The sequence below is a fragment of the Panthera onca genome, chromosome B3, assembly GCF_046562875.1.
Source record: "Panthera onca isolate mPanOnc1 chromosome B3, mPanOnc1 haplotype 2, whole genome shotgun sequence".
NCBI lineage: Eukaryota > Metazoa > Chordata > Mammalia > Carnivora > Felidae > Panthera > Panthera onca.
Genome location: NC_138344.1, coordinates 70,412,592 through 70,426,185, shown reverse-complemented (window position 1 = coordinate 70,426,185; position 13,594 = coordinate 70,412,592). Strand labels below are relative to the sequence as shown.

At 35.7% G+C, this 13,594-nt stretch overlaps 1 pseudogene; it reads left to right on the top strand.

Annotated features, from left to right (window-relative positions):
* The first annotated feature begins 9,551 nt into the window (after window positions 1–9,551).
* Window positions 9,552–10,415, top strand: LOC132677093 (olfactory receptor 4K3-like; annotated as a pseudogene).
* The last annotated feature ends 3,179 nt before the right edge of the window (window positions 10,416–13,594 follow it).

Genomic DNA, 13,594 nt, shown 5'->3' with positions numbered 1-13,594 from the left:
GGTGTCTAATTTTGATACTCAGACAGGTGAACTTAAAGCACCTCCCACTTTTGGGAAATTTTGTTGGTCAGTGATATCGTAAATGGCCCAAAGCAGTGTACCAAATAGCAAGGAGAATTCAGAATATACATTTCTGAGAGACAAAAATAAAAACAGTACATGAAATCACAATCATATAGACTGTGAACTTGGATTCCAAAGACCTCAATACAACACCTAGCTGAGTTACTCATTGGGCAGCATATGACAACGACCTCCTTCTGAGGGTTACATTTCCTCCTCAGTAAAATAAAAAAAAAAAATAATAAAATCCCATGATATTGAATGCCTCTTTGTGCTATAAAGAGTCCATAAATAAGATAATGGTAAATAAATCTCCTAAATAAGATAAGATCATGGTGGGTTCTACATTTACAGAATAATACTGAATTTCTTAACCTGGAAATGATATATGCAGAAAATATAGATAGGATTCTAAAGACTCATATTTTGAAAGAGATTCTGGTAAACAAATATTAATAAATACCTTAAGTCTTACTTCTAAGCTTCTATCTCCTGAAAAATATACCTCTTCTCCTCCCTGCTCCATTTTTGAATGAATCCCTCACAGCTCAAGCTAGTACCAGTGATGGTCATTGTACACTAGCAGGGTCAAACCATGCAATTTATATATGTGTGTGCATATATAGAGATATATGTTTATATTTATCAGTCATGCATAATTTATTCACTCAATATTTAACATTATTCACATCAAATGCCTCTTCCAGGAATTTAAGCAAGACATACCAAGGATATAGAAAATTCACAGCCAAATGGAACTGAATTTATTTCCTTTTCAGTGTGTATTCATTCATTCACTTGTGTATTGCTATACAGAGGACCACTGGTTAGCTTGTGCATGTTTATTTATCACAGCTTCAAAATGATAAAATGAGGTAATTGAGGTAACTGACTGATGTGGGTAATAGAAATACCATTATTTCAGTACAGTCATCTAAATTCATACCATAGCTTTCCCATCATCCCATCCTTATAACGACACTGGTTTTATTGGCTTTGTTCTAAAAAAAATATTTTCAACCGTAATAGTTCCTCAATTATCTAGGTTCTTAAAAAGCTCCTGCAGTAATTAAAGCCTTCCTTTTGTGCCATTGTTTTTTACCAGAGAGGGGAAAATACTTTCATGGGAAAGTGCCTCATGTGAATCCCAGGAATAGCCTTGCATCTCCTTTTCCCATATTGCCATCAATTTCCTGCTATTTATGCTCCCAATCATCAGAAACAGAAGGAAGAAGCATCATAATGTTGTACAATCTGTTTCTCTGAGGCAATCTCATGGGTACATTTATCCAACTGGGGATGTATTTTTTCTACATAAACTTGTTCTCTGGCCAGTTTCCTACTCTGAGAACCTTGGACTGATGCAAAGTACAAAGTTACATTAAGTACTTAAAGTTACTTCCATGTTAAGAAAAGTTGTATCTCCTTTCAGTTTTATGGCTAATATTTAAAAGATCCATACTAACGCTTTGAAATCCCATTTTTGAAACTGCACTTGAAGAGAACAAGATAGACTTCAAATATACATGAAATAGTTTATATACATTCTTGCATCTGACTAATGTCTATTGAAGGAGTGAATGAATGAATAAAATATATAATGAATATTCAGGATCTAGATTAAAATCAGTGTTAAAGCAAAATCCATGTAAATTAGGAATTTTAAGCATATTTATTTTAAAATGTCAAATTGGATGTTAAAGCACTTTTAAACAGAAACAGAATAACCATTGCAATAAAATTGTTAGAAATATTTATTTTTCCCTAATTTATTTTTAAAAAGGATCAAAGTAGCTTATGTGAATGGAAAAGAACACATGGCACACAGAGCAGCAGGATAACTGTTAACAGTCTGTTTCCTGGATATCCTCTGAGAACAGTAATATACACATTAGTACATTGTGTGTGTTCTTTGCGTGTGTGTGTGTTGTTGTGGGTACTAGTATATGTTTACATTTATATGCTTTTTATTAAGACCATAGTATTCACTACTATTTATTGAGAGAATAGTGTTCATATGCATAGTTATTTTCTTTGGGTTGTCAATACATTAAAAATATATTTCTATGAGCACATGAAAATCCAAAACATTTTATGGCTTTATCAAATTGCATTTTGTTGATGATACATAATGTAATTCCCCCACAAATACAGTTTATCTTTAGGAATTGAACATTCTCATAAGAATTCTGTTTTCATCCTGTTATTGTCTTCTTAAGAAACCTGCAGCTTCATAACTCCCTTATCAATCCCAAGTTCACCAAGGCCTTCACAATAAGCCTCTCATCCACCCTAAACATCCAATACTGTTTTATAATAGTGCAAAAATTCAACTTCTATTTCAGCAAAAACAAATTCATGGTTTTCTGAATTCGTCATTCATTTTTTTCTATCCTTACATGCTTTCATGTCCACAAATTCCTCTGTCCATTTAACCATATCCTTTAGGACACCTTATGGTCTCATCTATATAATAAAACTTTCCTTAGTGTAAAACCTATAACAATTTCCAGTGTATTTATGGTCCGTTTCATGTGATCTACCATTTACTTATTCTCCAGGTATACCATGTGCATTAGGTACCAATATTCTGAAATTGAAGGAACACAAGAAAATGAGCTACGTAAATCTCTTCTAATCTGAGGTCTCTCATTTCTAGTGTTGTGATTCTTACCCCAGATCAATTTTAAGCTCTTTGAAAATAGACAAATTACTCTTATATTCTCCATAATACATGTTATTAAGGCCACCAATACAGATGCTAATGAAATGAATGAAAGCAGACAGGAATTTTAAAAATACTTGGAGGGGCGCCTGGGTGGCGCAGTCGGTTAAGCGTCCGACTTCAGCCAGGTCACGATCTCACGGTCCGTGAGTTCCAGCCCCGCGTCAGGCTCTGGGCTGATGGCTCGGAGCCTGGAGCCTGTTTCCGATTCTGTGTCTCCCTCTCTCTCTGCCCCTCCCTCGTTCATGCTGTCTCTCTCTGTCCCAAAAATAAATAAAAAACGTTGAAAAAAAAATTAAAAAAAAAATACTTGGAAAAATGCATCAGTGATATGTAACTGTGCCATAGATGGGTTTATTGAAAGTCAAAGAATTTTTCTACTTTTTATGGTTTTTATTTTGTTTTCATAGTATAACTTGCACTAATCTATAATTTTCCTTTAAACCACATTCACATATAAGTTTCTAACTCTAAACCACCTACACACACACACACACACACACACACACACAATCTTGTGTGGAGGGGGTAAGGGGTGACAGAGAAAAGAGAAAAAGTTCATGCTTTGAAAGGAATCATTTTGATTACCTGCCTAGGATCCCCTTTCCCACAGAAATTTCCTTAGCTTTCTTCTTTCTATAAGGAACTTTCTAACTATATAAAATGGCTGAGGAGAAAAATATATAAACTTTGAAATCAACATTTTAATTCTAATTCATAGACTCATGTGCAGAAAATACAGTTGAACTGAGTACTAGAAGTAGAAACTTACTTGCAGGATATCACAGGCATCAAATTATGAAACCACAAATTATGACTGATCTATGAGTTGCTAGATCTACAGAACACAATGTGTCCAATTACCTGAGAATATATGAGTGATTTAGTCTATTGAAATGTATTTTTAAAAGTGCTTGTAATCTTAATACAAAAGAATATGAAATAAAAGCAATTATGGGTTAGGTCAGGTTTGCCAAAAATCATGTTCTTGTCCACATGATATTTGTTAATTGGGCTGATGATGTTTGTTTGTTTGTTTGCTTAACAGAACAGGATAAACTGAAGTGTTAGGTTGGGTAGGTTTATCAGCCTGACAGGGAATAGCACATTTCTTTGAAAACAAAGCAAAGAATTCATTCGGCCACTTACTTCTTGAGGAGTCACTGTTTGACATGGATTGACAATGCTCTCAAATGTTTATTGGTGATGATATGGACATTATGAAGTTTGAAATGGAAACTCTTTAACCATAGGAAAATACCATCACTTGAAGTATATCAAAGCGTACTCAATTATTTAATTTGCCCCATGCTATCACACTTATAATGTGAATATGCTGTACTTTTATGACAACTAGAGTGACAATGCCTTCTAGAATTCTCTAAAGTTATCAGTGTTCAGCTTCTAAAGGACTTTTCACATCTGATTCTGCATATTAACAATGGGATTAAAAGCCAATATCTAGAAATGGTTCTATATTTTTTTAATGCATGTTAAAACTTCCTCTATGACTTACCAGTTTTACAGTGTTTTAGAACATTACTTGAGTCAGACACACTGAAACCTGGAGTGCTTGTCTTGCCAAAAATAATAGTATTTCCCGAAAAGAATGACAAAAATATTTTCTCCAAAAATAGTCATATATATTGAGAGAGTGGTCATAAATAAGTGACGTATTTTGAGACCTAACAATACTCAACTGATGATCAAATACCAATGGGAATTATTAAAGATGCCATGTTGTTTTCCCTGAATTACAAGAGAAAACTTTTTCTGGCATTGCATACTTACCAAAACTAGTATGTTTTACTTATTATGGACAACAGTTAGGAAGAGGAATATAAAACCCACTACCAGGTCTAGAGTGTTCTAATATAAAACTTATTTAAGAATATTAAAAACGGTCAATCACAGGGTTGCCTGGGTGGCTCAGTTGGTTAAGGGTCTGACTTTAGCTCAGGTCATGATCTCCTGGTTTGTGGGTTCAAGCCCTGCATCGGGCTCTGTGCTGATAGCTCAGACCCTGGAGAGCTTCGGATTCTGTGTCTCCCTCTCTGCCACTCCCCTGTTTGTGCTCTGTCTGTCTCTTTCTGTCTTAAAAATAAACATTTTTAAAAATGATCAATCACAAACATATAGTTACCATTTACATAATTATTATATTAAACTTAGGCCTGGCATTATTGTAAGCATAACTGGGTCTGTCAAAACAGAAGATATAAAGATATAAAGCTGGAGAATTGCAGTCTTCGCATTTCCTTATTCCCACCTCCAGTTCTAAGAAATGTTTCCTGTGGAGTATCCCCTAGGCTGTCTTTCACATCTACCTGAAACATATATTTACCCAATAATATTAGCCAGACATTCATGCCTCTCTTCACTTGTATTTGAAGTAATTTTGAACTCCCTATTTCCATTTTCAATAGGACCACTGCTCCAAGTGTGATAAGAAATGTGACATAGCCAGGTAATTCAATGTTTCTTTGGTCCTTTTTGTAGATTAGTAACAGTAAAGTGCCTTTTCTGATCAAAGAGTTGTTCCACATGAAATACACTCATAGATCTCCACTATTATAAACCTTTAACTGTATTCTTAGTGGCTGCTTCTGTAAGACCAGTAAGGAACCATGCACCCAGCCACTAACTCAGGAAATCAGTGGGTGAGCCCTGATGAGCTGCTAGAGTCAACTGATCCATCCCAGAGAACCTTGAGTGGACTGGACAAATTGAAAGCATAAATCCTGGCTGGGTTTGCCAATACTATTGCCAAACAAACTTGGATATACTCATCGCAAGAGAAGACAATAACCCAAGAGACAAGGGTTTGGAAAGGGAAAAATTAGTTCAGGTGCCTGCAGCTGTATGAGCTGGCAGGCTCAAACCTTAACTCACTTCTCTGCCTGCAAGGTAGACACCTAGAGTTTTCTAGGAGAGGTTTAAGGGGGTACATGCAAGACAGCAGAAAGGGAGCATGTAACCACAGGTGGGATCAGTATGTGTTTAGCTCCTGATCATGGGCAAGGAAGGGGACATGGGGGGGGATGTCTTCTAGGCATTCTGTTATCAGGGCTTTTCTGGTCTGGGGGCTGGAATGTTTCAGTCATTGTCAATGCCTCAAGAAAGTGCTGTTGGGGTCTATAGTTGAGCAAGAAGGATTGCTTACAAAAGGATAAGCAAATCCTAGAACTGAATAGGCATCAGTTCTTTTAAATTCCCATTTTTACACCACTGAGGCTTCTGGAAGGAGTCCAGTATAATCCTTTGCTGGCTCTGTGCAGACTCTTCTTTTCAGGGAAATCTGTCTAAAATCATCATCAGATGGACGCTAAGTCCACAGTGTTTAGACTAATGGCCTCAGTGGGTATGAGAGAAGTATGCCTACGTTTTTGCTCTTTGGATATTTCCATGCCATTTTATTTAATTATTTCCAGTAGCTGGTTCAGGAAATGCTTCAGGGAAAGCATCTGACAAAAATCTTAGTATTCCAACCTCTTGGCTCAGCACGAGGTCTTTTTTGGGTGGTTTCTACATTACTTGTCTTCATTTTCTTCCATGTTCCCATAAATGTTTGTGTAACTGAAAGCTGGAAATGAGAGTGGTTTTATTTTCCAATTACCTACAGCCAATTTATTTGCCCACATAGCAAGACCCCTAGTTTAAGAGACTATCAACATCTAAAGGTGTCAATGACCCATAAGCCTAATTCCTCCTACAATGCTAAGTAAGGGTACTTGATAGCATCTATCATGCAAATTTTCCCTTACCCTCTTCCTCAGAGTTTTGCTGCCTTTAGGGCTTATTGTGGCTGATTTACAAAGAGCAACAGGCTTCATTTTGGAAACTATATCAATAACCAAGGATTGTGTTTTGATTTGACCAGGAAAGAATCAAATGGTTTAAACCTAGGCTGTCCAAGCCTGGGTGGCTCAGTCAGTTGAGCATCCGACTTGATTTTGGCTCAGGTCATGATCTCATAGTTTGTGACCCAAGCTCCACATCAGGCTCTGTGCTGATAGAGCAGAGCCTTCTTGGGATTCTCTCCCTCTCTCTCTGTCCCTTCCTCACTTGTGCACATGCACTCTGTCACTGTCTCTGTCTCTTTCAAAAACTAAATAAATACATTTAAACCTAGGCTGTCCAAGCTAGTAGCTACTAGACATATAAGGTTATTTTAGCTAACTGCTCTTTCTTTCTTTCTTTCTTTCTTTCTTTCTTTCTTTCTTTTCTTTTCTTTTCTTTCTTTCCCCTTCCCTTTTCCTTCCCTTCTTTCGTTCGTTCCTTCCTTTCTTCCTTCCTTCCATTCTGTTGTTCTCTCATCCAGGCCCACTTCCTCTTTTTCAGGGTTTCTCTACAGTTTATATGATGCAATTTTGAATTATCACATTGGAATACCTTCAAACAATATTTTATCAATTCACATATACTGAACTTCTCTATCCTTTCTCTCCTTCGTACTATATTATTATGTCATCCTTTTATTTGTACATATTATAAATGTAATAAATTGTCATTACAGCTTCATTTAACATTTCTGGTGGCCATGAAATATTTCATCTTCTACCTGCTCAAAAATGTTTCTATTTCACTCTTAATTTTGGTATAGAATTCCAGTTTGAGAGGGTTTTTTTTTTCTTTTCATATTTTAAGTAGAGTTTGCATAGTTTAAAAAAAGTGTAGAGTTGTTCATTTTTTGTTCTTCTGTATATAATGTATCTTTTTGCCTCTGATGGATTTTGAAATTTTATAAATTGCTCATTTTCAGCAATTATTATACGTCTTGAAGTGATTTCTTTGTTTTACTTGAGGAATTCAAACCCAATTTTGTTTTGTGAATTGATACTTTATTCATTAGAGTTTTTAAACATTATTTCTTCAAATATTTGTTTCCTGTCATCTCTGAATCCAATACCACAAGTGTTAGGTCACTTGATATTTTTTACAGGTCACTGAGGTTCTGTTAAATTTTTCCACAATTTTTTTAGCTTTTGCTTTAGTTTCAATGATTTCTATTTTCTATCCAGAGTGATTTTTGTTGTTGATGTTCCTTTGTCTTTCAAATGGAATTTCTCATTTTCTATCCTGTATTTTACAGCCTGAAAAATTCCATACCATCCTTTTTTTATAGCTTTCATTTTTTCTCTCATGATTCTGTCTTCTTATAAGTTCCTGATTTAAAAATATCTATTCCAGAAACTTTAATTTAAAATTTCATCATCTAAATATTTCTGAATATGGTTTTCTTGATGATTTTTTTCTCTTGGTTATAGGTCATATCTTAACTCTTCTCCCAATTATTAATAATTTTTATATATTTAAATTTTCATATTTAGTATTTAAATATTTATATTTGTATTAATTATTGACCCAATAGGATATATAAGTGGTTCTCAACCAAGGGACATTTGGCAATATGTGTGGACCTTTTTGGGTGTCACACACAGGGGGATACTACTGGCATGTAATAGACAGAGGCTGGGAATACAGCTAAATATACAGTGCCCAAGGCAATCTCCCACAAAAGAAAATTATCCAGCTTATTCAACCACATGGATGTGTTCCCTATAGACACCCCCCTTTGCTTATCAGAGCTCTACAATTATACTATCCTTATAAATGATATGGATGTTATACTAAATTTGTTAGAACATTCAGCCACTTGACAGAAAAAGTAAATTAAGTGAGACAGTGAAAAGCCAGCAGCAAGCATCTGTTTGTGCCAAGTCTGAGTACTGTACCTTCCAATCTACTCAATTCATAGGCAGGGAGGTAAAGTCAGAGCCCATATATCGAAGCCTTTATTCTACCTTATGTAAATGAAGCTAAGAAGCCATCTCCATGTGGCCATAGATTCAAGTGTCTAAAATTCAGAGTGTTTATTATTGCTGCTCTCCTGACTTTCAGCAGCACTTGCAGGACTGACTCCTAGATTCTCAATGTTCTATATTCCATCTACTTAATTTTGTTTTTCTTGGTCCTGCTTTTCAGTTAGAAAACCAGTTGGCCTCTCCTTAACTGATATGCCCCTTACTATTATGCATTTTAAAAACAGATTTCAAGAGGAAAGTGTCCTCCTCTTTGCCCATGGAGGGCCAAAAAAATCTATTCCTTATCCTCTAAAAAGGGAGCAAGGAACTTGTAAATTTCTTTACCAACTCAGATACCACTTTACTCAAGATTAGTGCAGATATGAGTTACGTATTGTTGGCTTCAATTTTCTTCAGGCATCTTGGTCTATGACAGAAGTTCCTTGTAACCTTTGGTAAGAAATTATGTCCATTCTTTTTAAAAAATTTTTTGGTTCATGCTCTGTCTCTCTCTGTCTCAAAAATAAATAAACGTTAAAAAAAAATTTTAAAAGGGCACCTGGGTGGCTCAGTGGGTTGAGCGTCTGACTTTAGCTCAGGTCATGATCTCACGGTCCGTGAGTTCAAGCCCCGCGTCGGGCTCTGTGCTGACAGCTCAGAGCCTGGAGCCTGTTTCGGATTCTGTGTCTCCCTCTCTCTCTGACCCTCCCCCATTCATGCTCTCTCTCTGTCTCAAAAATAAATAAACGTTAAAAATTTTTTTGGATTCAATGTTGTTCAATACTTTTGATATTTTTTTGCACCTTTTGGTGGATTTTAGGAAGCAACATTAAGTGAATATTAACTTTAACTCATAGACTTTATTCTTTTTAGGTTTCATATACTAACAATCAAACAAATGGAGAAAAAAAATCATTCCATGGTGTCTGAGGTTATTTTGCTGGGCCTCACAGAGTTTCATGAGTGACAGCTTTGCTTATTTTTTTTCCATTATCTATACAGTCACTGTATTAGGTAACCTCATTATCTTTGTAGTAAAACTGGACCCTCAATTATACTCTCCCAAGTACTTCCTGCTGGAGAACCTCTCCTTTATTGATAAGTCCCTGATCTCCTTTGCTACTCCTAAAATGATCTATGACCTAATTAGTGAATATAAGGCTATGTCCTATAAAACTGCATGGCCCAGATGTTCTTCCTTCACCTTTTACACGGAAGTGAGATGATGTTGCTTGTAGCCATGACAACTGATAGATTCACTGCAATCTGCAAACCCCTTCATTACAAAAATATCATGATCCATTGTATTCGCATCGGACTTGCAATTCTGTCCTGGACCACTGGTTTTGTTCACCCTGTGAGCCAAATGGTGATCACTGTGCCTTTACCATTATGTGGTCCCAATGTTGTGAATAGTTTTTCTGTGATCTGCCTCAGGTCATCAGACTTGCCTGCACTGACACATCTTGGAGCTATAGGTCATTGCATTCAGCGGACTACTCACTTTGTTCTGTTTCACCTTTCTGTTCGTCTCCTATAGCATCATTCTAATTACTGTCTGGCGTCGCTCCTCCACCCGGTCTTCCAAGGCTTTGTCCACTCTCTCAGCCCACATTACAGTGGTGGTGCTGTTCTTTGGACCTTGCAGCTTGATCTACATATAGCCATTCAGCAAGATCTCCATAGATAAGATCCTCTCTGTGTTTTATGCAATTTTCACTCCCCTTTTAAATCCAATCATCTACACATTCAGGAATAAAAACATGAGAAAAGCAATAAGAAAGATAAAGAACAAGCATGTGAGTCCCAGATCAACCTTTTAACTGAAACATTACAATCATGAAAGACATCATCATCATTGTTGCCCCACCATCATCCAAAGACACTGAGGTATATGATTTTGTATGAAATATAAGTCACATCTTGAGAACTGGCAATCCTTCCCTACACAACATATATATGCAATAAAACATCCTGAATTATGTATCCAAACACAAACCCTTCCAATATAATCCCATTCATGTATGTTGTTATTTTCAGGTTTTTGTTGTTTTCAGATATTTACTGAGCTTTAACCATGGATGAGGCACTTTGCATGTGTTTTCTCTTAACATTATAATGGTGAAAATAGAGCATATTATTAACATATTCTCAGTAGAAAACTCAGCATTACAAAATTTAATGAACTTGGCACAGAAATAACAGGCACTAAACAGAGAATCTAATCCAAACTCTATCTTCAACATCTATGCCTTTATAACAGATGTTCTATCTAAATTTTAATAACATTAATAAATTTACTCTTGTTCCTGCCACATGTTCCCAATAAATAACTCCCAACAAGAGCAAACAAAAAATTCCCATTGACCTGAAAGTAAAAAGTCCCAGCTATTTCAGTCTCCTCATACCTCTGATTTAATAGAAGAGTTTATTAAGTCAACTGAAAAGATTGATCCCAATAATCAAGGTGTACTAGGCTTAGTGTTCCTCAATAGAGTAGGAAAGATCATATATGAGATTCAAACGATTCTCTGTGGTGTCTCATAATATTTGCATACCAAGTAATAAAAGTAAATAAAAATGTTTTTCACAGGGGCTGCATCAATTTACATTTCCACCAACAGTGCACAAAGATAACATTGTACGGTAACAAACAGTAACTACAATTATTCTAGTGAAAACTGAGTAATGTATAGTAATGTATAGAACTGCTGAATCAACATATTGTACACCAGAAAATAATATAATATTGTACATTTATTATATGTAAAGTAAATGAGTATATTTCAGTTAAGTAAATGAGAATGATATAACCCAATAAAATTTTACATCAGGTTCACCCCACCAAATAAAGAATCATTATCATCAGATTTATTAGCTGACCAGAAAAAAGAAAGCAATTGGCAATAAAAGAAGACAGCCATGGACAATTGAGTTTCCCAACCCATTAGTAAAATGCTGATTGTAGAAACCAAGAATATTTTCTTTCTGAATATGTACTAGGATAACTGTGCATTTATGGTATTTATAAAGAAATTTCAAATTCTTTTTTTCTTTTATTTTTCCTCACCAAGAAGATGCTGGTGATTAACTTTACCATTTAGTCTCTAGGCTATGGAATGATCCTGTGGGATTATGATTAAGCTACAGGAGATCCCAACACGGCACTGAGATGGATATAGGAAGCTATGAAAACTTCTAGCTTTCCATTTGGAGAAAAGATAAGAATGTCTTAATTTGTATGCAGGATAAATGAATCTTTCAGCTGAAGCAATTATCTTTGATTGGCAATTTAAATAAAGGTGGAGTAGTGTGTATGGAATCTAAGCAACAAAATGGGAAGATGATTCAGAATATTTCTGGTGACTCGCTGCCCCATATTAGCTTTTCTACAGTCCTCTCTTTAGTAGATAGCTACAAGCCTGAAAATTACTTTTCCTGAACTCCTTGTAAACTTAAAACTTACTAGTATCAGTTCTATCAGTGGAAGACATTAACATGATATTGGAAGGCAGGAAAAAGGGGGAAACTTTACATTCCTCTGCCTTGGGCTGTGGCCGCAGAGTATCCAGCCACCAAGCCACCGGGCAACCATGGACTCCAGAAATACTTTGGAGGGCTCAGCAGCATCAGTAAGGTGGAAGGGTCCAAGGCTCCTAAAGCTTCATCAAGTGCATGATCTCTTACATTCTTACTCAGTAATAGACTAGAAGTCCCAACACAGTAATGGTGACACTGTCCCAGCAGCATTTATGTATTATGGGTAATTTCTCTTCCTCTTTTGCTATTCTAGCCTTCAAGGTGGTATCTAATTTTGTGGACCTAGATTTTTCATTTGCTAAATAAGATGTAAGAAATACATGACTACAAGGACCTCCCAGCTCTAACATATAATTATTATACCTTCAATTCTAATAAAATATATAAAATACGCAATTGATTTGATGAAGACAATTCTCCTGTAATAGAATTCTGTCTAAACTATATAATTCCTTTCCTTTCTATTATATTGTCTTTGTACACTCATAACAACACACATATTAAATGCAGAACTAAAGAAACCATTTTAGAAACTTGCATGGGATGAGAAGGAGAGGAATAAGAGAAACAAATACTGGGAAAGCTATCAACATAAATGAATGCCGGCTTTCCCTCTCAAACAAAATGAAAGGGCAAATTAAAGCTGTAATGTAGGCTTTATTCCTATTAATTACAATATACTTAACTGTATTAATTTCACAACCAAGTTTTTCTGTTGTCAGTGTATCATGGGGCATGAAATTCCATGTAGCAAAGGTATACATCCCCAAATGTAGCTGCTATATTCATCAAATAATCATTTCTTCAAAGTGCATCTATTAAAATTACTGTCATAAAGGTCTCCAAAGCAAAATTCCTGCTCACTCACCTGATAATCATGTAACACAGATCTTCAAAGAGGGCATGGTGCGTGGCTTTCCTCTGTGTGCACCTCCAGACCATCATCATCATTTAGCATACACTCTGTGTCCTCCTGGGGGTTGACCTACAAGAACACCATTTTCATCTTTATTTTCCCTAATTTGTATGATTATCCAGTTTTTAAAAATATCTAAGGTAGGAAAGCAATTGGGGGAATTAAGGTTGGATAATGGTGATAGGATATTTTGACAAGGGCCTGAATAGAAATGAAAACAAGGAGAATATTACAGGTCATTGGAGAAAAGAGAACAGACACTTCCTGTTCATCTTCATATCTGAATTCAGTCCCTTTTCTAAACGTACCACTCCTCCTACTCACTGTTCTTTATTCTCTTCTTCCTACAAATCCTCACATATTCTCTGAGTCTTGTCATTTTTGTTCACTGATCATAAGGAATGTGTTCACTTTTTAAGTGTTTTGAAGATAATAGCAACCAAGCCTAAAGCTGTATGTGAAAGTGTCACTTGAAATTGGTCACCAACCTTTTAAAATTGTTACAATATGTTATATACACCATGTACTAAATTAAATATTTTTACT